The sequence below is a fragment of the Protopterus annectens genome, chromosome 14.part0 (assembly GCF_019279795.1).
Source record: "Protopterus annectens isolate FY-2018-M chromosome 14.part0, PAN1.0, whole genome shotgun sequence".
Taxonomy (NCBI): domain Eukaryota; kingdom Metazoa; phylum Chordata; order Ceratodontiformes; family Protopteridae; genus Protopterus; species Protopterus annectens.
Genome location: NC_056748.1, coordinates 506031927 through 506057171, shown reverse-complemented (window position 1 = coordinate 506057171; position 25245 = coordinate 506031927). Strand labels below are relative to the sequence as shown.

The following is a 25245-nucleotide window of genomic DNA, read 5'->3' as shown; positions in this document are numbered from 1 at the left end:
GTATCTCTTACACTACTCAGACTGTGCTCATTTGCTATGTGACTGTGAGATTCAGTATCCTAACCCTCATTTACATGAGATTGCCTACTAATGCTTAGTTACATTTCTTACACTCAGCTTCCCCTTAGCAACCACTACACGGTGGCCATGTTGTATTTGGTCTGCTGTTCCCTGCATTGTCATTCCATGTATTGCATAAACCCACATTTTGGGTTTATAACCTTCATTTTATAGCTTTGTACAGCGCAGCTTTGCGGGCCGCGCTTGGTTTAAACATTGGCGATCACAAAAAAAAATTATATTTTTATTATTTTGCATCGGGTTACCTTGCCAATGGCCACATATTTGTCCTTTGCCATGCTGCCTGCCACATATGCACCCTTTATTTGAGCTGACATGACTCTAGAAATTTGCAGAAACGTACTCAGCTGTCAACTGAGTACATTTCTGCAGCTAAAGCGTCTCTTACACGGGCTGGTTTCTGCTTCGTGGATCGCTAATATACCTCATTTGCATACATTTCAGCTGCAAGTGAGGTATTTAGCATGTCCACGCCCAGTCCATGTAAGAGATGTTTTAGCTGGTCTCTTACACGGAGTTTAGGGCTGTTCCTGGATCGCGAGGCTTGCATGGAGTGTTACACATCTCTTACACTCCGTGCAAGCCTTCGTGAATCCTGCCCTTTGTCTTTTTAGTGTGACCTTGGAGTTAGTATATATAAGTAGTGGGGGTGTAGGGGGCTTGCTCCCCTTCTTATAGGTAGGGTAGGTATGTGTATTTGTGTTGTTTGTTGTAGTGTGGGGAGGAAGGTGTATGTATGTTTGTGTGGTGGACGGTATATTTAAAATTCGCGATTTTGAATTTCTTGCTTTTGGGGTTTCTATATTGTGAATTTTTGGCTATATAACCTTGAGATAATGAAATTCAAGATTTCAGTATTTCGAGATTATAAAGTGAATCTATATATATATATATATATATATATATATATATATATATATATATATATATGTGTGTGTGTGTGTGTTTTATATTCATCTTTTTCTAAACTCATTCATTCATTTCTGTTATTTGTGGAACCAGAGCCTATTCTCACAAGACATACAGCAGAGAACCAGTCCTGGATAAGATGTCAGTCCATCACAAGACACACACACTTACCCAACCACTTATGGGCTGTTTAGGAGGACTGTGAATTTACTTATTAGCATATCGTTGAATGTGGAAGAAAGAGTCATACAGTCACAGGAATGACATATAGATTCTGCTTGGAAAGTTACGCTATCTGAGAAATAAACCAGAGAGGTAACAGCGGCAAGTGCTTCACCACTGTGATGACAAAACTTTGTAAGGTTTTTGAATACCCTAATCTACTGCATTGTGCACCATTTAGTACTGTTAACAGTAATGTGTTATGTAGCATTAGTAATGTATAGACATTCTCCTGCCTTCTTCACAATAAAGCTATAAAAGAGAGAGGCCATTAATTGAAAATGTACTTATGAAAATTGTTTTAGAAATGAATTGATTGTCCAAGATACATGTAATATTTATGCTTCCCTTGCGGCCTGTGCTGTGGCTGAAAAAGGACCACAAATTGACCAGTTCACTTATCTAGTTAAATAATATACGTAAAATAAATAAATAAATAAATTGACTGTAAATATGCAAGGAACACATTTTTTTAACTTCTTTGCTTCTTCCTAGGAATCTAGTCATCCTAATTTATTTATTATTCTTCACTAGTATTACATAATATACTAATGGACAGATGAGGAAATTGTGTCCTGACTATTTTTAGTATTAACAAAGCAGAAACAAAATGGAATGTTTGTAGGAAGAAATGAAGCTGCTTTGTAAACTAATCTTCATGCAAATTATTTTCTGGTGACAATAGCGAAAACATAGTTTTATATTTGTAATGGGGACCTGCATTATTGAGGTAGTTTACAGAGGTCGCACAATGGAGAGTAAATGATTTGAACATGGTCCTTTAATTGGTAGAGTAAATGTTGTCAAACACAAAACCTGTTTCCCTAAGTTATCAGTGTTGCAGCCTATCTCGTTCATCAATCCTAAGTGCAAACATGAAGGATCCATTTGAATGGCAACACGGCGGCACTTATCAAGTAGTACTGATAGCCAACCTGCACACCTGCTAATGAATATCAGTGGTGGTGCATCATCTAGTGAAGAAGAAACATGAATAATCAAACTGAAATGCTCTAATCCAAGGGAAGCAAATGCGCAAGAAAAAGGCAGGACCTCAAAGTTAAAACTGTCTAAAAGAAAGAATGAGTGAGAAAATAAATACATAAAACTGTAAACAAGAGAGATTAACTAAAATGATTACAGTATGTGGTAGGATGCAATTTGAACACTGGTTTAGTGTTTAGCAACAAACAAGATGATTGGTGGGAGACGTCCTCGTAGTATAGCTATACAAGCATCGAGCACACAAGTGTGCATTAACATACATGGAATACAGCACAATTTTTGATAAAAAAATATGCCTTGCAACTTCCCTGTATGATCATTTGTCAACCATATTCTTTGCCTAGTTATATATTACATTTACTTTTTTCCTGAAGTCTTCAGGTCATCTGATTTTCCTTATGTATGTCCTTCCCTGTTTAGTAGAGTGTTCACTAATCTACTTCTCTCGGCTTCCCAGTTCATACCTGTCCCCTAGGGACTTACCCAAAAATTAACTATTTTAGGATTTGGCATGCATATCGTCCTTGCAGAATGAAGTAAAAAAAAAAGAGCAAGTACCTGTGGCAGTGGTTTCTTTACAGGAGTTTATGAAAGCATTTAATAATGCAGAAGAGGACACCTGCTTTATAAGATTGGGATCCCAGCGCCAGCCATCTTTACAGCTGCCAACATCATCCAGATGTGAAGCCCTTGATCATTTGCAGTATTAAAGAGAGAGGGCAAAGCGCATGTAGTTTGGGATTGGCTGAAAGAAACCCATGGAGTCTGTTGCTGTAGCAACTGTAATCACCTCCGGCTCACAGAGCATTGAGGAGATGAGGCTCATAGTAGAATTGCACGTTCATATTAAGAGACAGAATGTGAGAGAGGGGGGAAGAGAGAGAGAGTACGTATGTGAAAAAAAGAACAGAAAATTCCAGCTGAGGTGACTAAAGTCACACTCTCACACCCTACCAAGTTGTGATTCATTTTTTTTCATTTGCTATCCTTTAAAAAAAGATTAGGAGAGCAAAACAAGAAGATCCTGTCTTTTCTCATTGCTTGTACTTGAAAAGCTGTACTTTCTTGCTATCTTTTTAAAGAACATGCAATGAATAGTGGGAGAATGCAGAAAATATAAAAGGAATGTTCTCATCCACGTGCCTGTTCCTGGGAAGTGTATCCTTTTCATGCTTCTGCATGGAATGAAAAAAACAGAAAAGAAAGCAGCTCTGAGAGGCCCTGTTAGGTGACTGAAATTCATAGAAGTCACTTGTTTTATTTAAATGATTAATTGCAAATGAAGTTGTATCATGCAAATTCTGGCTGGTGAACAAAAATGGACGGAAGAAATTGAAGAAACAATAAATGGCTCAGGTACTGGAAACTGGGCAAACTCTTTTAACATTTTTGATGGCAACAGGCTGCAAACTTCATGCTGCATGTAACAGAGGAGTTTCTGTTCTCTGTCTCTGTCTGTCTCTCTCCTACACATGCAAACTGTGTATGCTTTGCTGTACTTTATGAAGGTATATTGTTTAACTATGTACTGAGCTTTGGTATCTACAAGTTTCCCCTCCCCTTTAAAGCCATCTGTGTCCTGCTCATATGACTTTCAGCCGTTCTGAGTGGTGAAGGATCTGCATCTTTTCAGACAAACGGAAGCCTCCAGAATCTTTCCTGTCTCATCACTGCAGCTGCAAACTGTTCTTTATTTTTTAAGCTTCTGTAAGGCAGAGCTCTGCACATCTCTCTTGCTTGGTCTTTTTGGATCCTGTAAACCTTGTGTCTCACCACTTTTCATTATTTTCTCTGGCCATCGTGCAACTCCAAAATCTCTGTAGGCCAGCCAAAAGGAGGTATAAGAAGAACAGTTGGGGGTACCTCAGCACCTTTGCAACTCTTAAAACCTGCATTTTATATTCTTCATCTCTGCTCAGACATTTAGTTTCCTTCACCTGGGTTTGAGTTCGTGCACCCGGAATGATGATGAGCCGGTGTCGGAGGAGGTGCAACAGACAGCTGACCAAAGCCATTCGATACTTCTACCAGTTTATCATGGGAACCTTGCCAGAAGGTAGGAGGAGGAGGAGTCCATAACTGCTCATTATCATTCTGTTTGTTAAGGAATGTGGGGCTGACAGGTTTCCAGTACTGTGCAAAGTAGACTGGTAAGACTAAAAACTGGCTACTGAAATATGCAGATCTAGCATTATATTTCTGGAAGCTTTGGCATTATTACTTGTTTCCTCAAAGCATCATCTTCTTAAGACCTTATTTGAGACTGCTTGTTTGAAATAAGTGTTATGGTGGTACTGAATGTGGAAACCTTGTTTTGTATTTTATTTTCTCATTAGATGTCTGGCTACAATAAGTACCTGCTTTGCTGAATTGTTTTGTTCCCACTGTTTTGATCACATTAATTTTATCTAAATTAAACATGTAGCTTCCACAGATCATGCCCCCACCCCATGACAAACCCAGGTTTACCTGTGCAGTGTGTGGGAGGTTGGGCAGTCAAAGAAAAAATGAGGGTTTTTTCCTCAGATATTTCCACTCTAGCACTGTTGAGAAAACTAGAATGCTTTCTTGTCATGAATTTGTATGAACAAGGAACTGAAAGCCGCTCTACATGGGTTAACATAATCTCAAATATTTTATTTTTTGATGGCTAGTAATTGAAGCAGCTGCTACCGGGACATCAGAAGTTATGTGCTTCAGGGAACAGAAAAGAGCATTCTGCAGAATTATTTATCCATTATGCTTTGATTATCCACAAATTCAAGTGAAAATGCCCTCTTACAAAGTGGTCATTTATGCACTAAGTGGAAGTACTGTACCTGTGGAGCACAGACGGGGAAGTGCAAAACTCCTGTAAATAAGTGCAAGCCCTGGGGCACTTTCGCTTTCCAGTCTAACCACTGAATCTTTCCTATGGCATCTTTAATGAGCCAATCTGTGCACTTCTCTGCTGACCTAAGTTCTGCACCAGGTCTTATAGCCATACGGTGGAGTTTTCAGCAGTACAACACTGTCTAGTTATGCCATTCACATAAGCTCAGGGATACCTGAGGTAATCCTGGACACTGTATAGTCAGTACTTTATAATGCCCAACAGTGCTTCATGCCATCTGAATAAAGCACACTGTGTGACATGTTCTACACAGAAATTTCCTAGCAAGAAAGTCGGTATGTTTGTATCCGCAGCACAATGTGGTAACTTTTCTCTTTGACTTTGTAGCATTGTTACATAAAGAAAAATATACAAAGAAAAGCTTTACTTCCTTTGTTGCTTAGAAAACAATGAAACTGAGTGGCCTATAGGGGGTGAAATTACATAGCAGGTACAGACACTGAATTTGATGATGATTGGCAGCTAGCCAGTTGTGCTGCTCGTGCTATCACAGCACCACTGGAAATCCAGTATTTATCCTGTAACCAGAGCTCCCAAATTTTAAAATACTTCTGTGTACATGAAAAAGCAAGTGTGTCCCATAAATGTAACCAGAGTGCTTTTAAAGCAGCTTTTTCCCTTAAGTCTCTTTAGAATGGTTTTAAAATATAAAATTCTGGCTCCATTCGTTTGGTGTATGTAGTTGTGTTGCATTTCTTTCACCCACCCAGGCTTTTCTTCATTTAGTGCTGCTGCTATCAGATTGTCATTACTCATAAAAGCAATAACCCCAACTAAAAGTGAATTCTAAATAGAACAAAATAAGCCTTTAGGAACAGGTGAGTCATCCATGGTTCAGAACCAGAACAGTGTAAGTAGGAGATATGTTTGACTGAGATATCAGTCTTTTATTAATCTATTTTCTTTTCATTCTGCACATACACTTCTTATCATGCCCAAGATACAAGAATGTCACTAGTCATAAGTCCTCTTTGATACTTACCCAGGTAGTTTCAGCCTTGACCTGAGTTATGCACTTAGTATGCTTAGATTACCCCCTCAAAAGCTAACTAGCACATCCCTTTCTTAGGAGAACTGTACCCCCTATTGAAGTGTACATTTATGAGTACTGCTGGACCTGCAGGTTTGTATGTTTATTTTACAGCAGCCATCTGAACTGTTCCAGCAAGCCTTCTGCAGGTAGTTCTAAGCACTCTAGTCTGCCTTTTAATTACCCTTGATTGCTTGCATGAGTATAGCAGACAGCTTGTCTGTCCACAATTATGAACCACTGCAAAGTAAGCCAGACTTTGACATTCATGTCTGTACTGACACTAGAAACCCGATTCTAGCAAACTGCTCAGACAGCTGCCATCTCCTCTATACATTCTGAAATTTGTACCAGCAGTAAAGAGGCTTGTTGTGCCTTTTTTATTTGCTAGACCCTTTCTTAATGTCCCGGAGCTCTTTCTATGGGGGAAGTTGGATTGCTTTTTTGTAGTAACATTGTTCAGATGTGGAAAAAGATGTCATTTTTTAGAAGGGTTGTCATGCTGAATAACACAATTTATTTGGGGTTTACCCAGGTGTGCCCTATGAGGTAAAGCTGTGTCTTCTATATATATTACTTCGAGTGCAGGAGGAAGAAACATGTGGCCACGAACCTTAAGCACTTCAACTCACAGGACTCCTTTCTGAAGATTTTTGTTGGTATCAGCAGCTCAATCTTTAGGCTAACCTCTCAGGTTGACCTTTCACCTTGTTTCCCTTGGCATTGTCACTTCATGGTTTATTTAGATGAGTGCCCCCTTTCCAGCATGTTGGCACTGCCTTATCAGAGACTGTGATTAGGACAAGCAGAAGTGCCACATGCCTTTGAATATAGCTCAGGAGTCCATGTATAATGGCTATTCTGCAGTTTCATCATTCCACTGCAGCAGGAGGCATGGTTGTTTTCTGCCTATGCACTCACATTTGTGTGATGGGACTGGCCATGCAATTAGGGTCTCTGCATATATGTTTTTCTTATGTCACTGGCCTGTCTACTTTAACCCCAAATTCTTCACTCACTGCTGCACATGTCCCTGGTGACCACAGGGTGCAAGTAAGCAAAACTTTCTCTGCAGACAGGAAGAAGGGTGTCTGCAAAGGCACTTCACATGTGCCATCTCAAATGTGACCTTTCAGTGTCCTGCACTTGTCTTCTGCTGATGGTTCAGATGGATTCCTTGTTTGTATACTATGGAGTTGGAAAACCAAGTAGAATGTTATATAACATGATTAACTAAATAAGAAGGCACAGTTTCAGACTGTAGACAGATAATTCAGATGGGATGTAAAGAAAGAGTTTTTCCCAGGAGGGAGGTGCACTGAATTTATAGTGTACTACAAGAGATAGCAGATGACAAGATGACAGGCAACCTGAAATGGATTGGCATTCAGAAGAGATGATAAATTCAAGTCAGCTCTGCAACGTTACAGACTAGCTACACAGACGTGACTAGACCTATTACAAGGCCCATCTTAATTGTCAATTGTGCATGTCCATATTAATTTCTTTGTGTGTTATTTTAATTATTTCATTTAGTATGATTTCAAATTGGAAACATTTATGGGATGTATGTAAGATATCCAGATGTTTTGGTACCTTATGCTGCTACATATAGTCACCTTCTCAGCAGGAAAAACAAATGTCATTGCTACAATATAGGAAAAATACAGTTAATCTCAGAGTAGAAAACAAACAAAAAATGAATGCTATATTGGTAGTTTATGCAAAAACTAAGATACATGGCAAAATCATTGTAGACAGGTGCTGGAGAAGGTGTAGGAAGTGATGCTTTTTGTTTTGGGACAGCTCCTTGGGACTGTGTTATAATAAATCGTTGCCATGCTTGTAATGGTAGGATAATAATGCTGCATATTAAACGCTCAGAAATGTGTTACATTTTTATTGGAACTACGCTCATATGTAAAAACATGTCTTACATGTTTATTGGAACTATGCTCATATGTAAAACCTGGGTATTTGGTTCAATATTTTATAGTATATCCCCTCTCTTCATTCTGGATTTGTATAATTATTGATGACTTTATTTTTCCCAGTACTTAACACTTCAGTGTTTCTATTAAAATGTTCTGCTTTAGATGCTTTTATAAAACATCCTGTCATATTTACAAATATTGTTTTATACCTGTTTTGATACACGTTTAGTTATTTATGTATTTTGCCATCTGGTCCTGGGTTATGAATGAAAAGGGTTCACATAACCAGTAATCAAATGTCAAATAAATTAAAAAGGATCTCAATATATGTCCAGCCTGAAGCAGGTGAGGCAAGCATTTTTTTTTTTATCTAAGAGGTAAACTTAGGGGCCTGGCCTAAATCAACACGCCAGCAAAGAACCAAGCCTGGCATAGTGCATGTTATTATCTTATAGAACAGGTCTTCATTCCTAGTACAGCACTAACTGGTTTGGCTGAGCAGAATTCTCATTTTGACTGTGACCAGCTTAGCTGCACCTAGTGTTTAATCTGCATATAGAAACCAAGCAGTGCTACACCTGCAGCTTAAATTTGACTTGAGTTCACCACCTCAGGGCTGGACCAAACCCAAAGAGTCAGGAGTTTTGAAGATTTGGGCATTCTGTTCAGAGTTCTTCCATGAAAGCTGAAGCAAATTTCCAGAATTAGTGCTTCTCTGAAATTACTTGTGATGCTCCTCGTGGCCATACCTCAAACATTTTGTGCAAGAAATTTGGACAATGCCATAAATTATGGGATGGTGGATGCAATGGCCCCAAATAGGGGACAAATTCTAAATATTGTTCTTATAAACTTAATTGCTAGAATAGTAGGTTTTACATTTGCATGCATTTTTCTGAAAGGTATGAAGTCTGAAACTCAAATGACTGTTATTTAATGACTTCAATCTCCAATGATTTGTCAGAAAACCACAAATATTATGAGGAAGAGACCAAAACAGGCAAAAATCCAGACATTTGAGAGGTCATCACAGACCACAAACCTCTAGAATGCTGTGTGTTGGTAGCAACTTATGAAGCAGTGTAACAGGAAATCAGGGAAACTTTCACTGCTTACATAGCCATATAAAGATCAGTAGTGTCCCCTTGTTATGACATTTAGAGTTGTTGATGATGACCCCTATTTTATCAGGTACACATAAGAATATCAGTGTAGAACTGTTGTCTTCTACTAACACCTTCTTAAATGAACTGCAAGCCATTCACTAAAGGGGTCAGGTAGAGTTTTTGTGTTTTAGTCATTTTTACTTAGTCTGTTAACTGAGTTTGTGAAGTAATCTGAGGATCTTTTCAGCCATGACCGAGTCCATAAGGCAAAACACAAACAATGATTCACACACACTTACAGCACTGATACTATTGTAGTATTACAATGTGGCATTCTTATAAATATTGTTATAAAACAGGTAGTTATTCACATAATAAGCTAATGCTATATGAGGTAATCATCTTGTAACAACACTTGCTGATAGCAAGACCTGAGCAGACAAAAGTAATGGTTATCTCAGGGCACACAAGCAGATATCTAGGGCAACATATTCACTAATTAATATAGTTTCTGAAAGATGTTCCTGCCCAGAAAAATCCTTACAACAAATTAAAAAAGATATCGTCTGTATTCACTGTATTATCAGTCACCTGAATGTCTTCTACATTTGTGCACGCATACATTAAAAAGCAGTCTGGTGAACAGCAAGTCCCAAAAGCTGAATGCCATCTGCCTTAAATGGAAAAAAAATACTAGGAGTCTTTACTTAACTTTCTGTAATACAAATCTTCTACTTGGATTATGAGCATAGCATAGATGTTTGTAAATCAGATGCTTACTGCAGTTTTGAGTTTGATTCCCACCATCACTTGCATACTGTGCAGCTGTGCACAAGTCACTTAGTCTAACAAAGATTTCTAGGCCACTGCTGAAACAGTGTATATAAAGTGTGAGTCTGTGTGTATGTGCGTGCCTGCATGCATGGAAGCGCAAGTGACAGAGACCTAAGATGTCCCTTCCTCTCTAAAAGTTCAAAAGATAACCTTATCTCCCTATCTTCCCCAGTGAGCTTCCATTCAATAGCTGATGTACTGCTTCAAGCAGAGTTTGAAAGTCCCATATGCACAAGGATATGTTTTAGTCAGACACTAAGAAATCAGATCATGATGATAAAATGTCCCAGATGCACAAGGGTATATTTTAATAGGACACTAGTATAATCGGATCAAGGTACTGAAATGTCCCAGCTGTGCCAGTGTGTATTGTGGTAGGGCATTAGGATATTTTTATTTTTTCCCAGTATCCACTCTTCTTACACATGTTTAATACAACCATATTTGACATAAAGGTCACTACATGGTACAGATTTTCCAAAAATGTCCAGGCTTGCTGTCCACTAGCTGAGCTTATCAAAGGAATAGAAGCCTCATCGCCCAGCAGTAACTATCACAATTTCATAGAATAGATTCTGCAAACATATTGTCTTCTGGCTTTATGTGCATGTCTGATCAAAGACTGGATATTGTGATTCAAAGTTATATACCAATATCTGAAGTTAGATATCAACCTCGTTAATGTTAGTGGTATGATAGGCTATGATCTGACATGGTTACCAGATAACTGCCTTACATTGTCCACTGTCTGGAAAGTAAGATGTGATAACAGATAATACCCCCACTTACACAATGGTGATGTGCAGTGATGGGATGAAGGAAGAAATGCAAGGGCCGTTAAATGGTCAAGCTGATGAGGACAAATAAGAAGCCATGTAAATTACATGTTATGCCAGGTAATAAAGTTTTGAGTGCTCCCAAGGTGTGCATAGCTCGTATTGTAACAGGAGTGTATAGGTATTTCTAGCTAAGGAATAATATGCTTCAGACAGTCTACTCCTGTCTTGTGAATAGAACATGATGTATCTGTATAACGCTGACTGAAAAAAATGAAATATGGAATAATGTATATAATTAGAAGGAGTAGATAAAAATTTGCTTCTTGGGTCCATGATCTGTGTGTAAAGTTTTTAGTGATATACTGAAATTTAAAGGTCAGGTGCTAGGTTACAACTTAAATTTTCAATTGAAAAAACACTCAGATCTGGATTCTTATTCCACCTGGCAACAATGAACCACGTACTGACATCTTCTTGCCTAGACTACTATAACACAATTTACCTTGTTGTCGACCTGGTGCAGCCTCAGAGGAAGCAGAATTGTACTGCAGGATTACTGATGGCTAAGGCTTTCCTACTTCAATTGTAATAATCCACTGCTGTAGAAGCTACAGTGGCTCCCATTGGGTGCCAGGTCCATTTTTATGATTTTTCACTTGTCCTTTCAGGCCCTGGACAATTGTGTCCTCTCTATTTAAAAGAGTTTTTCATGGCATTTGTCACTAAGTCCCTTACATAATCAGGTGAGGGTCTACTAGCTGTTCCAAGCAGCCAGTCAGAGAAATTTGTCTTTTGTTGTTCTTCATATTGATAGCTGCTGCAGTGGCCTTAGCTATATGGGTTATATCCTGCCAAGGATATAACAGCTAGATAGCTTCCAAAGCTTCAGGGTACCTTTCATGCACCCAAACTATCAAGCAGCTTGAGCTGAGCTGACTAAACGAGAAGCTTGTCTGTGAAGCCCTTCAGAGCTTTACTACCACTGAAGAGTACACTCCTCTGAGGCTTTTCAGAATTGATAGTTGCCTTGTGCTTTTCTTAGCTGAGCAGATAAGTTCCCTCTGGCGGAAAAGCTTCCATTTTCTTGTACTTTTTACTGATATTTTATTACTTTACTTTTCAGGAAAGTTATTTTAAAGCTAGGTGTGTTGTGTTTTAACAGGTTGTCTCAAGACTGTAACATACTTAGAAGTGGAGCACTAGTTTCTGTCAGTTTAAAAGTAATGTTATCTGACTGATAAAATATTTTCTGTGGAGAAATTGTGTTTGTTTTAATATTGTGGTTGTGCCAGAGTGTTTGAAAGAGCTTTCTACTGTGTTTTGTTTCTGTCAAAATATATATAGCTATAAAACTTTTGTGGACTGTTTTTTTTTTTTTTTTTTTTTTACTGGCAAAGTTGCTTGTTTTCTCGAGGATAGAGACACGATTTTTGGGTTCACCATGCAACAGATTGTTAATCCCACAGTCAGTCATCCTTCCAGCCACAAAAAGAAAAAGTTGAGCAAACAGCCTTTGCCACCTCAGCAGGTTAGCAATTTCCTCAGCCACAGATGGGGGACTCTGCTATGGCCATTTGTTGTACCTCAGACCACTCTTTTTTTTTTTTTACCTGGGATCCCTCTGGTGTAGCACCTACACCCACTATGGACTGGGGTTAGCCACAACCTCTATGGCTATTAGGGTCCCCTCTTTGGGCAACAGAGAACCACTGTTGCTGGTCCTGGGAGAGGGAAGGTTTCCCTGTTGTATCAGAATGCTGTGCCCATCCCCGTGGAAGCCATTAGTAACATAGTTTCCCCATTTTTCCTGTCAAAAAGAAATAGAAAAAGAAAGCATGTATCTACTCCTCCTCGCGTTTCTTTGGATAGGAGTAGTTTACAGGGACTAACTCAGGGTTTAATTCAGGCTGTTGAGCCTTCTTGTAGAGTAGTTTTCAGTAAAAGAAAGAGGGATGCTCCTTTTCTGAAGAGATTGAAAATCTAAACAGGACGATGCAGGGCTTTGTCCTCCTATTTCTGATTCGGACGCAGAGGAGAGCTCACTTTATGATTCTCCTTGTGGGTTTTCTCTTTCTCTGAGACTATTTTCATTGGGAGAACACTGATGCCTCTCAGTCCCTCAAAATGTTGTTACAGAAGGATTTTCAAGAACCTATACCCATTCCTCCTGTCCTGTTTGCTTTAGAGGATGTCTGTCTTACTGCCTACAATTTCCACTGTGGTCTGTAAGTGTGCCTTGGTCTCTCTCAAAAATTTCCCTTCTGTATATATGACTATCAGATTTTTATTCTGCCCTAGCATAAGTATAAAGTTAATTGATGAACCTCCACTGACTCATTCCAACTTCCACAGCACTGTGGAGGTGGAGTTCACTATTGCTGGAGCCCGTACGGGTTATATTTGCCTTCCTCAAGCTAATGTTAGTTCTTTTAAATATGAGGTATTTAAAAGAACTAACATCAGCTTTGACAAGGCAAATATAATCCCTATGACTCCGGTTATAGGGAACTGCACATCCATTTGGCGATTTTTCTAGCCTAGCAGCTGTTGTCCACAGCAGCACATGGCTTATTTCACTTACCTTAAGGGTCAATCTGGCTTTTGTTTATGTTTATTCACTTCCACAGCACAGAATTACATTTGTGTCAGAAGTAGCAGTAACCTCTGAAAAGAAAGTAAAAAAAATAGTAAATAGCCTATTATAAAGTGCAGTGGTACTTCACTGTTTATATGTACAGTAACTGACCACATTTACCACCCCCCACACATCTTGTTAAGTTGTTTTGATGCAGTTAATTGTATAGAATTTAATTTAATTCCTTTCAATTTGTTTAGTATACTTATATCAAACACTTTCTAGATCCAAATATGCTGAGTGAAATGTCAACTTTTCTTCTGTGGCAGTAGCCGCTTGTTCAAAAAGTTTTCCAGATTTAAAAAACACAGCAAATATGCACTTCATGTTGTAACAATCCAACGCAAATGGAAGACACTGACCCTTGTGTGGGAATTGAAACCAGGACACCACCCCTCCCATATTCCATGCAGTTGCCACTGCTACTGGACCAACAAAGTGTCTCTGGACCGTTAGATATCTTGTTTTCCCCAGACCAGTTTCTCCTTTCAACTAGGAAACCACCATGACTTTGATTTTTTGAACATACAAGCATCCAGCACAGAAAAACAATGAACCTACTACTGTATAAAAAGGACTTTTCCTTGATTAACCCACATCAAGCGTCATTGAAGAGCAGGAGGTGTAACTCATCCATAATTGCCTTTCCCGTTACTTTACAGAGTATGCACCTTTGGTTATTTACTGTAGTCTGTTGACCAGCATTGCGGACTAATCCTAAATGACTCATACCAGACACAGCCTGCGGGTTACACAATAATACAGCAAGTAAAATAATTGCAAATTTATTGTTTCAGGTTATTTAACATTGTTGGCAAGCAGTTGAAGGGTTTAATTAAAGGCATGAGGCAGGGTTGGAAGAAGTAATTGCTAAGCCACATAAAATACTGTTCTGTGACTTGTGATTAATAATGAATGATACTGACTAGTGACTTGAGGTAGAAGTTGATTAAAATATTTACATTTCTACAGTATTTATAAAACTACTATATTTGTGAAGGTGGTTAGCTGTACACAGATTTGAGATATTGAATTGAATAACATGGAATTCTTGACTCATTTTCTGTCCTGATTTACTTAAGCGTTGGTGAAATGACAATGATGACAAAGGTTTGGATGGAGGAGTAGTTCAGTTAAAGTTTAATGATTAAACTGATGAGTGGAAATTATCAAGATGTGAAGTCACCCTGCTTTTGAGGATATAAAATGCAATTGTTTGATGCCAGATTTCAGGTGTGTATCCAATTTTCAGTACTCTGTTTAAAAGCATTGGAAGAGGTCTGACAATTTAATTTTTCTTTTTGACTGTAGCAGTGGTCTGGACATTAGCCGTCCCCTCCACGCTCCCAACATACAAGTCTGGCTTGCCTACGAGACTGTGTCACCCAAGGGAAAAATTAGCAGTGGTGACCTCTGAGTCCATGGCCAGACTAGTCATGATGCAGTATTATTCTTGGACAAGGTTAGGATTTGTTATGCTAGATCTTCAATACTGTTCTACAAGTGTGCGCTGATCCAAGGAGAGGTTCACACTTCCTTACATCTGCTGTGCTTGGCCACTGTGCAAGCACTCCTTGACTAGGCTCCCAATCCTGTATCCTCCTGAATAGGACCCTGCCCCAGAGAGTACCCTTGCAGCAGGACTCAACAAACTACCTGCTCTTTGAGTAGCTAACCAGCATTTGCCTCTCATTTCCATTCTCTCCATAGCTGGCTCCTCTAGTTCTGAGGACAATACCTTAAAGTCTGGGCAGCCGTACTGCATCCAGAGCTTTATCTCTGTGTGCCACAGAAATTCTTTATAATGTTGCTGCTGAGTTTTACTTAGGAAGTCCCAAAAGGTATTATGGATATGGTCCCACAGAGTTGCTGCTGTTGACTTTTTTCAGTGCAGTTTTTATAACATCTTCTGTAAGTGGTATATTACTGCCATTTTAATTCAAATCCCCTCCTTCTTTATAATTTAATACAGTTGCTACATCTTTCATACAATATATTGAATATATCAGTAGGATAAGATATTGTTATATTATATATTATCACTGTATGGCATTATATATTTCCTGATTTGTTAACATTAATTTTTCAAATTAAGTTCAAGGCCTTATTATCTTTGACTATGACAGCTAGGTTTCAGTCATAATTTATTTTTGACTACTTGTTAATTTGTGCATTCTGTCTTTTGTTTTAGTTCTAGTAATTTCTGAGGAAATGTTTTATTGGTACATAGTGCCCTCTTTTTCTTTTACATTTGTAGACATTACAGTTGAATTTCCCGGTTTATTTCTCTTGGTATAATTAATTTGGTAGTCATTCATTATGCAATAGAATTGATCCAGCACTTCAGCTGACATTTTATGTTATTGCCAAATAACAGATCACATTCATTATTGCCTATTTGACTGTTGCATAGTCAATTTCATCATGATTTCAAGTTGAAATATTCTGGCTGTGACTTGTTTTTAGTCTAAGATTAAATACAGTAGAATCATGGCAGAAATAATAATTTGCAAGAGGAACAGAAAGACCCCCAGATCAGTGAGTATATTGTCTAAAATATTATCACCCCATGTTGGGTTTCTGCCTGTTCCAATTTATTTTTATTACTTGACTTAATAGTTGGACATAATTAGTAGTTTGACCACTTCATAGAATATAGTTGACATCCATCTGTAATATGGTTTTTGCAACTATGTTTGTTCCCTACAAATTTGTTAGGAGCCCTGCATATTCAGTGTTTGTTATGGATGGGGTAAATTGCAGCCCATAATATCTTCATTTTTAATATTAACCATACCATTGGAAATTTTTGTCCCCATTGGTGTTGGCACAAGCCAGGATGTGAGATTATCTTTATGAAGACAAAGACTCTGCTATCCATCCTGCAGGGATTGGTAAGTGCTATACCCTATAGTCTATGGAAAAGTGCAGCTGTCTTCTCATGTCAGATTTCAATACCCTTTGGGAAATAAAATCGTTAAAGACTGCCAAAATGATTATTTATTTATTTATTTTGTGTGTGAGCATGTGTGTAATTCTACTATTCATGTGTGATACATTGTCTCATTTTGTTTGTGGTTGTTTGCAATTATCTCAGGTCTTTAGCAGTTTGGATTCTGTCTAAGATCAAGGATGGACTATGGGTCTAAAATGACCATTCATTTTGTGAACTCTACTAATGAAGAAATCAAGCCCATTACTCTTAATGCAGAACTAGAAATTTTGCCTCCACATAGGACATGGATAACGTGTCCGCTCTCTTTATATTCTGAAACACTATTTAATGCTAGGATGTTTGTATTAGAATTATAGAACCATATGAAATGGTGCAATTATGCTGCTTAGTACATGAGTGGTTTTATTAATGGCTACCAGTGCCTATAACACAACCACCGCATCCTGTTGTGTTTCATGTAAGGTAGTTTAACTAGGGTTCCTGGATGCTATATGGGCAATGGCTGGCTCATAATTCTTACTTCAGTTCTGCAATTAATGTAGTAAACCTGGTTCATATTCCAGCCCCAGGCAAAATATGTCTCACCCATTTCCACCACCCCCCACCCCAAAAACGAAAACATTTTGGTGACAAGAAAAATTGTTTTGTATATCATGGCATTCCCCATCACAAGTATTATATGAATGGTAAGCACACTATGTTGACATCTGCATCAATTATTTAGACTCATATGAATAAAAAAAAATCTTTACATCCACCAAGTATAGGCTCATTGTTTATAATTTATGCTTCACATATCTCAGTGTTATTGCTAACCTATGGTTGCTATCTGTGTGAGGTTTGCTTGCTCTCCCTATATCCCATGGGTTTTCAGTAATGCGCTAGTAGAATTCTTCAGTCTTGGTAACACGAGTATGTAACATATGATCCATGCCACCTAAATGAAATACCCCTCTTCAAACAGTACGTGCATCACAAGCAAATACATACTTTACAAACATAGTCTGATTTTAATTTAAAGAAGTTAAGCAAAATATCTGATATATATATATATATATATATATATATATGTATATATATATATATATATATATATATATATGATCTCTGTCAGAAAGCTACGTTCCCACACTGTGGAAAGTATCACATATAATTCCCCTCCACAAAGGCGGACCCTCCACAGAACTAACCAATTACCGCCCCATAGCTATTCTCTCTCCACTCTCCAAAATACTAGAGAGATGCATACACTCTCAGGTCTCAGACTACCCCCTTACTAACAACCTCCTTTCCAATACTCAGCATGGTTTCCGACCAAACCATAGTACCACCACTGTCTTACTCTCCTTTACTAACACTATCCTTCAGCATAAAAATAATGGCTACCTCTCCTCTGCTACTTTCCTAGACCTAAAGCATTTGACATGGTCCCACACAAACAACTTATCTCTGTCCTCAATAACCTATCCTTCTCACAATCAGTCACCAACTGGTTTCAGAGTTACCTGTCTGACCGCCAACAATCCGTTGTATGGCAGAATGACATATCTCCCCAACTACCTGTCTCCACAGGAGTTCCCCAAGGATCCATCCTTGGACCCCTACTCTATGTTTTCACCAATAATCTAGCCTCTGCCACCAAACATGGCACACTCATACAATACGCAAAAGACTCAACCATCATCTGCTCAGCCCAGTCCCTACCCAAACTGCAAAAAGTCACACAGGAAGCCTTTTCCTCTGTTGAAACTTGGTTATCCAATGCCCAGTTAATACTCAACCCAAACAAAACTAAACTACTCATTTTCCAACCCACCAAACATACTCAAAACAACTCTCACTTTAACATCACAGCAAAACACAATGCCACTATATACCCAACTGAACACACCAAATTGCTAGGAGTGGAAATGGACAATAAACTAAAATTTGACATTCACATATCCATGACCATAAAAAAAGTTCACAAAAAACTAGGAGCGCTATACAGAAATAAGCAACTTCTCACCAAAGCAGCAAAGATTTCAATAGTAAATTCCCACCTTATCTCCACCCTACATTATGCCTCTCCAATATATACCAACCTAAGGCAATGCGATCTAAACAAGCTAGAGACCTGCTACAACAAAATCTCCAAATTCACCACAGGGGCATCCTACCGTAGTCACCACTGTCTCTCACTTGCTGAACTGGGCTGGCTTGAACTCCCTCACCTCCTTCAGTGGTATCAACTCTCACTCGCTCACAAACTAGTAAACCATCCACTAAATGTCCCATCCCTCCAGAATCTACTCCAACCCTATCGCACCACCAGACCACTAAGATCCAGCAACAAAAATCACTTGCAGATCACTAAAGCCAATAACTCTGCTGGTGAAGCACTATTCTCTTGCACCAAAGCCAAATTATGGAACTCCCTCCCACCCACAATTATCTCCATACCATCATGCACCCACTTCAAAACTTTACTAAAAGCGCATCTAAAAACATGCTGGCTATGCCCTTGCAACTCCCACTCTAATATCACCCTCCCCATCCAACCACTACCTTTCATTCCACTCCACTAACTACCTTGATTATAGCAGGCTCAGATGCTCATAAGCCAGTACTTATTATACAGCAGGAACTTCTTCTTGCAAAATTTGTTAATGTCTGTTACGTACTTCACAGATAAAGATTCTAGTTGTCTACTGATGTACTATGTTCTTCATCTGTAAATATGTTGCAAGTAATTGCTATGTAAATTGTTAATCACTATGTAATCCAATGTAACTACTGTCTGTTTATTTTAACTGTGGAGCTTTTCTCCCCGGGCCTCCACTGAAAATGGACCTACGTCCAGTCGGACACTCCCAGTCAACAAATATAAATAAATAAATAAATAAATAAAAATGTTTTGTTCCATAAACATGTTTGTGCCTTTCTCCTATAAGTAGGTTTCAGCTATTTATGAGCAAAAATATTCCAAGTAGTATTGTAGCAAAAGTAATATCAAAGCTCACAAAATACTGCTATTCTGCTTTTTAAAAATCCTACTGAATCTTCTCTTTGTATTAATTAACCTGCTGATGGGAATGTTAAGAAAGAATAAGGACATGTTGTGCTAAAGCCTATGGAACAGGACTTTAAGTCTCTCTAAGCGCTGTGTTTATGTTTGCAATTATTCAAAGACATTGGTGGATTCTTCATCTGAGGTACAGCTTGTCTGTGAATCTGTATTCTCCCCTTTTTTGCTTTGTGGTGTTAGGATTTCAAATTCCGATGTTCTGTAGGAAACATTACATTGTTCCAACCTAGTGCAAGCTGGCCTGAGAGCAACATGGAATTGGTCGCTGTAGTTACCAGCTAGCCACTGAGAATGGGTGAACTATACATGTAGCAGTAGTTACAGCAGTCATCATTGTATAAGGTAAAACTATAGTCTGAAATAGCACCACAATTGTTGCATACATCAGCTTTTGTAGGACTTTGCTCTCTTTAGCAACTGCTTGCTATACCAGCATTTCAGCAGGAGCTTGCCTTTCTTCTAGATGGCCTGACAAAGATACCATGAGGCTTATTAAATAACAAAAGGCTCTAGTTATACTTGGAAATGTTAGCCCCTTTTTCCTCAGCAATACAACTTAAGCAGTTAAAGATTTTTATGGTTAGTAAATTGGTTGCTTTGAATTGTCTACTTCAGATCACATCTGTGCTGCAAGTGATTACGTTGTGTCATTTAGGAGCAAAAGTAAGGATCATATGCTTTATGATGTACACATGATACTAAGACACAGAAGTTGCAGTGGCAATTTCCTGTAGGTTAATGTCACTTAGTCATGCTATAAAGTTAATAATTTATGTTGAGCTATACCATTACTGCATATTCCTATCACCATCTCCCCATTAACATCATTTTACGACACTAAGTTATTCCTTATTTTTTTCAAGGGCAGGCATTAATTGCTACACTACTTTACTGGTAACCATTATGTGTTTTATTTTTTATGTATGGCATGAAGTTAAAACTGAATGTGTTATACATATAGAAAGTTCATGCTATAGGTGCATTCATCTTTGAATGTCTGATGCCTCATGGTTTGTGTGATCAATTTCATTTTTTCCACTTTAATAATCAAAGGATGAGAATCACAACATTAAAAGGGTAGAATCAAAATCTGTAGAAATCAAACTATGGATAAATTAAAAAAATCAGTGTAATTGTCTTATTTCTTTACCATGTTGTTGTTATGCTGTAAAGTAGCAGCCAGACACCTTTGTCCAATTTGCAGCCAAGTACCTGGTGCCTTAACCCTAGTTTCTTAATGCAAACCAATCCTCTTCAGCATTGCCAAATTCTGCCATGCAACCCATGAAGCTTTATTCTTAGATGTACCACAGCACACATTATTTCATTGATGCATATGATCAGATAAAATTAAATAACTTTGCAAGCAGAAACATTGATGATAAAACCTTTGACTGCTGCGCATTGATATTTAACTACATCAAACACAGCAAGTAGATTAAAAAAGGACAGTAAGCACTCTCCTTCTCCAGTCAATAAGTAAAATGACACACCTGCGTGCGCGCGCACACACACACACACACACACACACACACACACACACACACACACACACAAAAAAAACAGATAATGTGTAGGATTGGGGTTAAAGCAGGGTACAGAGTTAGAGTAACCACACATGAGTGAAGATAGGTGGGGGGCTTCATGAAGACCACCTATCTATCCTTGCTTATGCATATTAACCCTATTGTTATACCCTGCCTCTAACCCCAGTACTACACATTACAGTACTAAAAACCCTTTCCATAACAGTAGCACTGAAAAAGACACTCAGGCACACATCTCATACATTTCACACATGCGTGATAATTAAAAAAAAAAAAAAAAAAGGTCAGAAACACCATCCATCCATAACCCCCCTTTTTCGCAGTTTGCACATAGGGTCAGGGTGTTACATCAACAGTGATCCTCATCTAGAGTCAATGTTTACAGCCCCAAGTGGCTAGTCCTGCTGCAGTTCTCCTACACCATACACATGAACTCAAACCTACAGCCAATTTAGACTATCCAGTCAACTTACTGCATGTCTTTAAAATGTGGAAGGAAAGCAGACCAGCCAGAGAAAATCCACACAAGCACAGGGAGGACATGAAGAGACTGCACAGAAGGCACCCCTTTTAAGAATCAAACCAGAGAACCTGTTGCTTCAAGGTGACAACACTACTCTTTATGGTAAAATGAATGCATAGTAAAAAAAAATCCAAGTGAACTACTGCCATTTGATATACACGAAGATAAAGACTGGTACAGACAAGTTTATGGGTTCATTTTACAGCCAAAGAACTACCTTCTTGTCATATACCCACAGTGTACGAGAGCTGATCACAGCAGATGTTGTGGAAAGATGCATATGGCACTTCACTGGACAGCAGAAGTGATGAAAATATCCTTCTGCATGTTTTTATCCATCTGGGTGTCATCAGGCAACATGTGCCCCACCGACATTAGTGCAATTGTCATACAAACCTGGATTTCAGTATCAGAAACACATGCATTTCTGTAATAAGCAATTATAGTAATGTATATATTTGTGTGTGTGAGTGTCTATAAATATAAAATACATATATATGAGTTCCATTTGTTTGGTCAACAATGTTTTAGGTAGATATTTGTCAGGTGAATGCATTTGGTCAGCTGGTGTGCAAGAAAGCACACATCTGGGGTTTGGGAATATTCCCATTCACAGATTTTGAGTGATACCAGAGTTAGTATATATAATTAGCAGGGGGTAGTTTATGAGGGGTCTATATTAGATGCTCGACCATCCACAACCGGGAACACCTAATGAGCAACACATAAACACCGAAGTATGAAAAGCGCGAAGGCCGTAAATATCGAAAACCGGAATGCTGAACGTATTCCCATGGCCAGCAGGGTGATCATGGGGAAGAGGAAATATATCCTTTTCCCAATTGTAGTGCAATCTCGGAGTTGGTATATATAAGTAGGGGGGTGAGGGGGGCATAGCCCTCCACATGGGGGGTGCAGGGGAGCTTGCCCCCCTGCAAAAGCGTGATTAATAAAGTTTGTTTCTGTATGTTTTACTTACCTGTGTGGCACTGTTGTTTATACTGCATTCTGCATTCCGGTTTGTGACATTTAGGTCCTTCGCTTTTTTCGTAGTTCGGCGTTTGTGTCGCTTAGTAGGTGTTCGTGGTTGTGGACATTCAGTTTTATGATATAGACCCTTTATGAGGTGTGAATGTGCTGAGGTTGTTTCTCAGTACATGCTTAGAAGTGCATTGATGTCTCTATTTTTGGAATAGTTCGGTTTATCTTTCGAATGTTGACAATCTTTTTTTTGACCAAAGGAAGGTAAAGTATATAGATATGCATGTGTTAGTGTGTGTGTGTGTGTGTGTGTGTGTGTGTGTGTGTGTGTGTGTGTGTGTGTGTGTGTGTGTGTGTGTGTATATATATATATATACATATATATATATATATAGAGAGAGAGAGAGAGAGAGAGATGTGCATACACACACACGCACACACACACATACATATGTTACATGCAGACAAACTATATATATATATATATATATATATATATATATATATATACGCACACATTTATAAATATATTTACATTTATATATTTATATATATATATATATAGAGAGAGAGAGAGAGAAATCACAGAACTAGCATAGCAATGGGAAATTACTGAAACATGGAAGTACCAAAAAAATGCTTCTTCCCATCAACAAACTGTTATCTTAACAATGAATTTACACATTTGAATAATAAAACCCCCTTTCCATACATGTGTAGTATATTTTAAATAAAATGCACTACCCTGTTAACTTTAATCTGTTTCCCCATTGACTGGAAGTTACAAAGGAATCAGAGCAAAGGTTTAAAATTCAGTAATGAAGTGATGATTCTAGGAGGAGTAATGTAACTTGTATGTCTCTCTGTGGGAGGAAGGGCACTGATATTTTAATGACTCATCTGAAAAGGATACATGCAGAGCAAGCTTTAAAACCACTGGAAACACAAAACAGAAATGTGTAAATATGCAAGGATATACAAACAAGCATGAACACAAACTAATGTTGCATCACCCCCCACACACCACTCTCCTTGTATACATGAATATGCACATAAACATAGTCAAAAATGGGCACAGAATACCAAGATGAGTGCCAAGAGACAAGTGATCACATAGCCACATTTTATTACTCCATAAATGCCCAAGGCAGTAAAACTTGAAATGATGCATACAGCCTTGTCAGTATCATTTTCTTCTAATGATCTCCTGCAGTTCATGACAAATTGTCTTTTTCTGCATTTCACTATTTGTGGTTGTTTTATGTGCATACTTCCCACACAGAACAACAATATAAATGTGCCCAAAAGTGCATTTAAGTCTAATATTAGTTTGGGAAAACTTACTGCATTACTGCTGTAAACTCTCTTAAAAAAGTGTAGCTTATGAAGATAAGAGCACATCCACTGCACATCCGTGTTTTCGTATAAGCAACATATACTTTACTTTGAGAAACTGTCAGCAGTATATATTTTTTTTATTTATTTAAATTTGTTGACCAAGGTAAAGCACTGAACCCTATGGAACTATTTCTATCTCTGCCTGGGACTACAAGACAATGTACTATAGAATAAGCCAATGAAAGCACAATGGCATGGCATTATTCAAATACTGAAAGAAGTTTTATATACAATATTTACAAATACATGATATATAAACACACACACACACACACACACACATATATATATATATATATAGATCTATATAGATATATATAAATATATATATATATATATATATATATATATATATATATATATATATATATATATATATATATATATATTAAATGTGTGTGTGTGTGTGTGTATATATATATATATATATATATATATATATATATATATATAAATATAATATATATGGGTCCACTTCACATACTGGTGATACCACATAACCGAAAACAAGATGACCAAGACAAGAACGTCAACATTTCAAATAAATGAATGACCACATAGCCGAAATGTTTCCAATGGTAAGTAACCACTGGGCCAAAAACTCACAGAGAACATACAGTGCCATCTACAGCCTACCCAGGTGGGGGCTACACCCCACCTAACTAAATATACCAACTCCGGGAATGCACTACAGTGGTAAAAAGGGCAAATCTCCCCCTGTTGGTCAAGTGGAATCAAGTATATATGGTATAAAATGAAAGGGATGTCAAGAACTGTTTTTTTTTAAAGAAAATTGTTATTGATTTAACACACTTATAAATGTACACGGAAAGAAATACAGCATCGCATACTGTTATACAATGTTAGGAATACATTGAATTATGAAAGTAGTCTTATATAATTAACATATTTTAGCAACATTTCAAGACTATCCCAACCACTAGAAATATGATTTATAGATCTTATTCTGATCACTTCCTTTTCAGTTTTACTTACTATTGCTGTTAAATTTAAAGAATTCTTTGAATGTGGGAATTGTGTTTAGTATCCAATTTTTTGTAATAACTTTTCTAACTACTTCAGGAATGCCACATCAGTGGAAAACAGAGTTCTGATTGGATTAGGATAGTTAGAGGGATAAAGTACTAGGACTAGATCTGCTATTCTACAAGATTAACAAATATTACTGTGAGATACTCAAACTACACAAATACTTCACAATGCTCAGAATGGATACCTCAAGACAGAAAGTAGGCACACATTTTCCTCTATAAAAGAGAAATGCCAAGGATGCATCACAAAACTACAACTTGATGAGTGTCACAGCCATCATGAACAAACTGAT

The 25245-nt window shown here is 37.9% G+C and overlaps 1 long non-coding RNA gene across 1 annotated transcript in view; it reads right to left on the bottom strand.

The window, feature by feature from the left end:
• The window catches only part of LOC122789072, a 465914-nt gene that overhangs the window by 5283 nt on the left and 435386 nt on the right, over nt 1-25245 (bottom strand). Inside the window, exon 3 of the long non-coding RNA XR_006362766.1 lies at nt 13375-13457. This is a non-coding gene — a long non-coding RNA (uncharacterized LOC122789072). The remainder of the gene's footprint in view (nt 1-13374; nt 13458-25245) is intronic.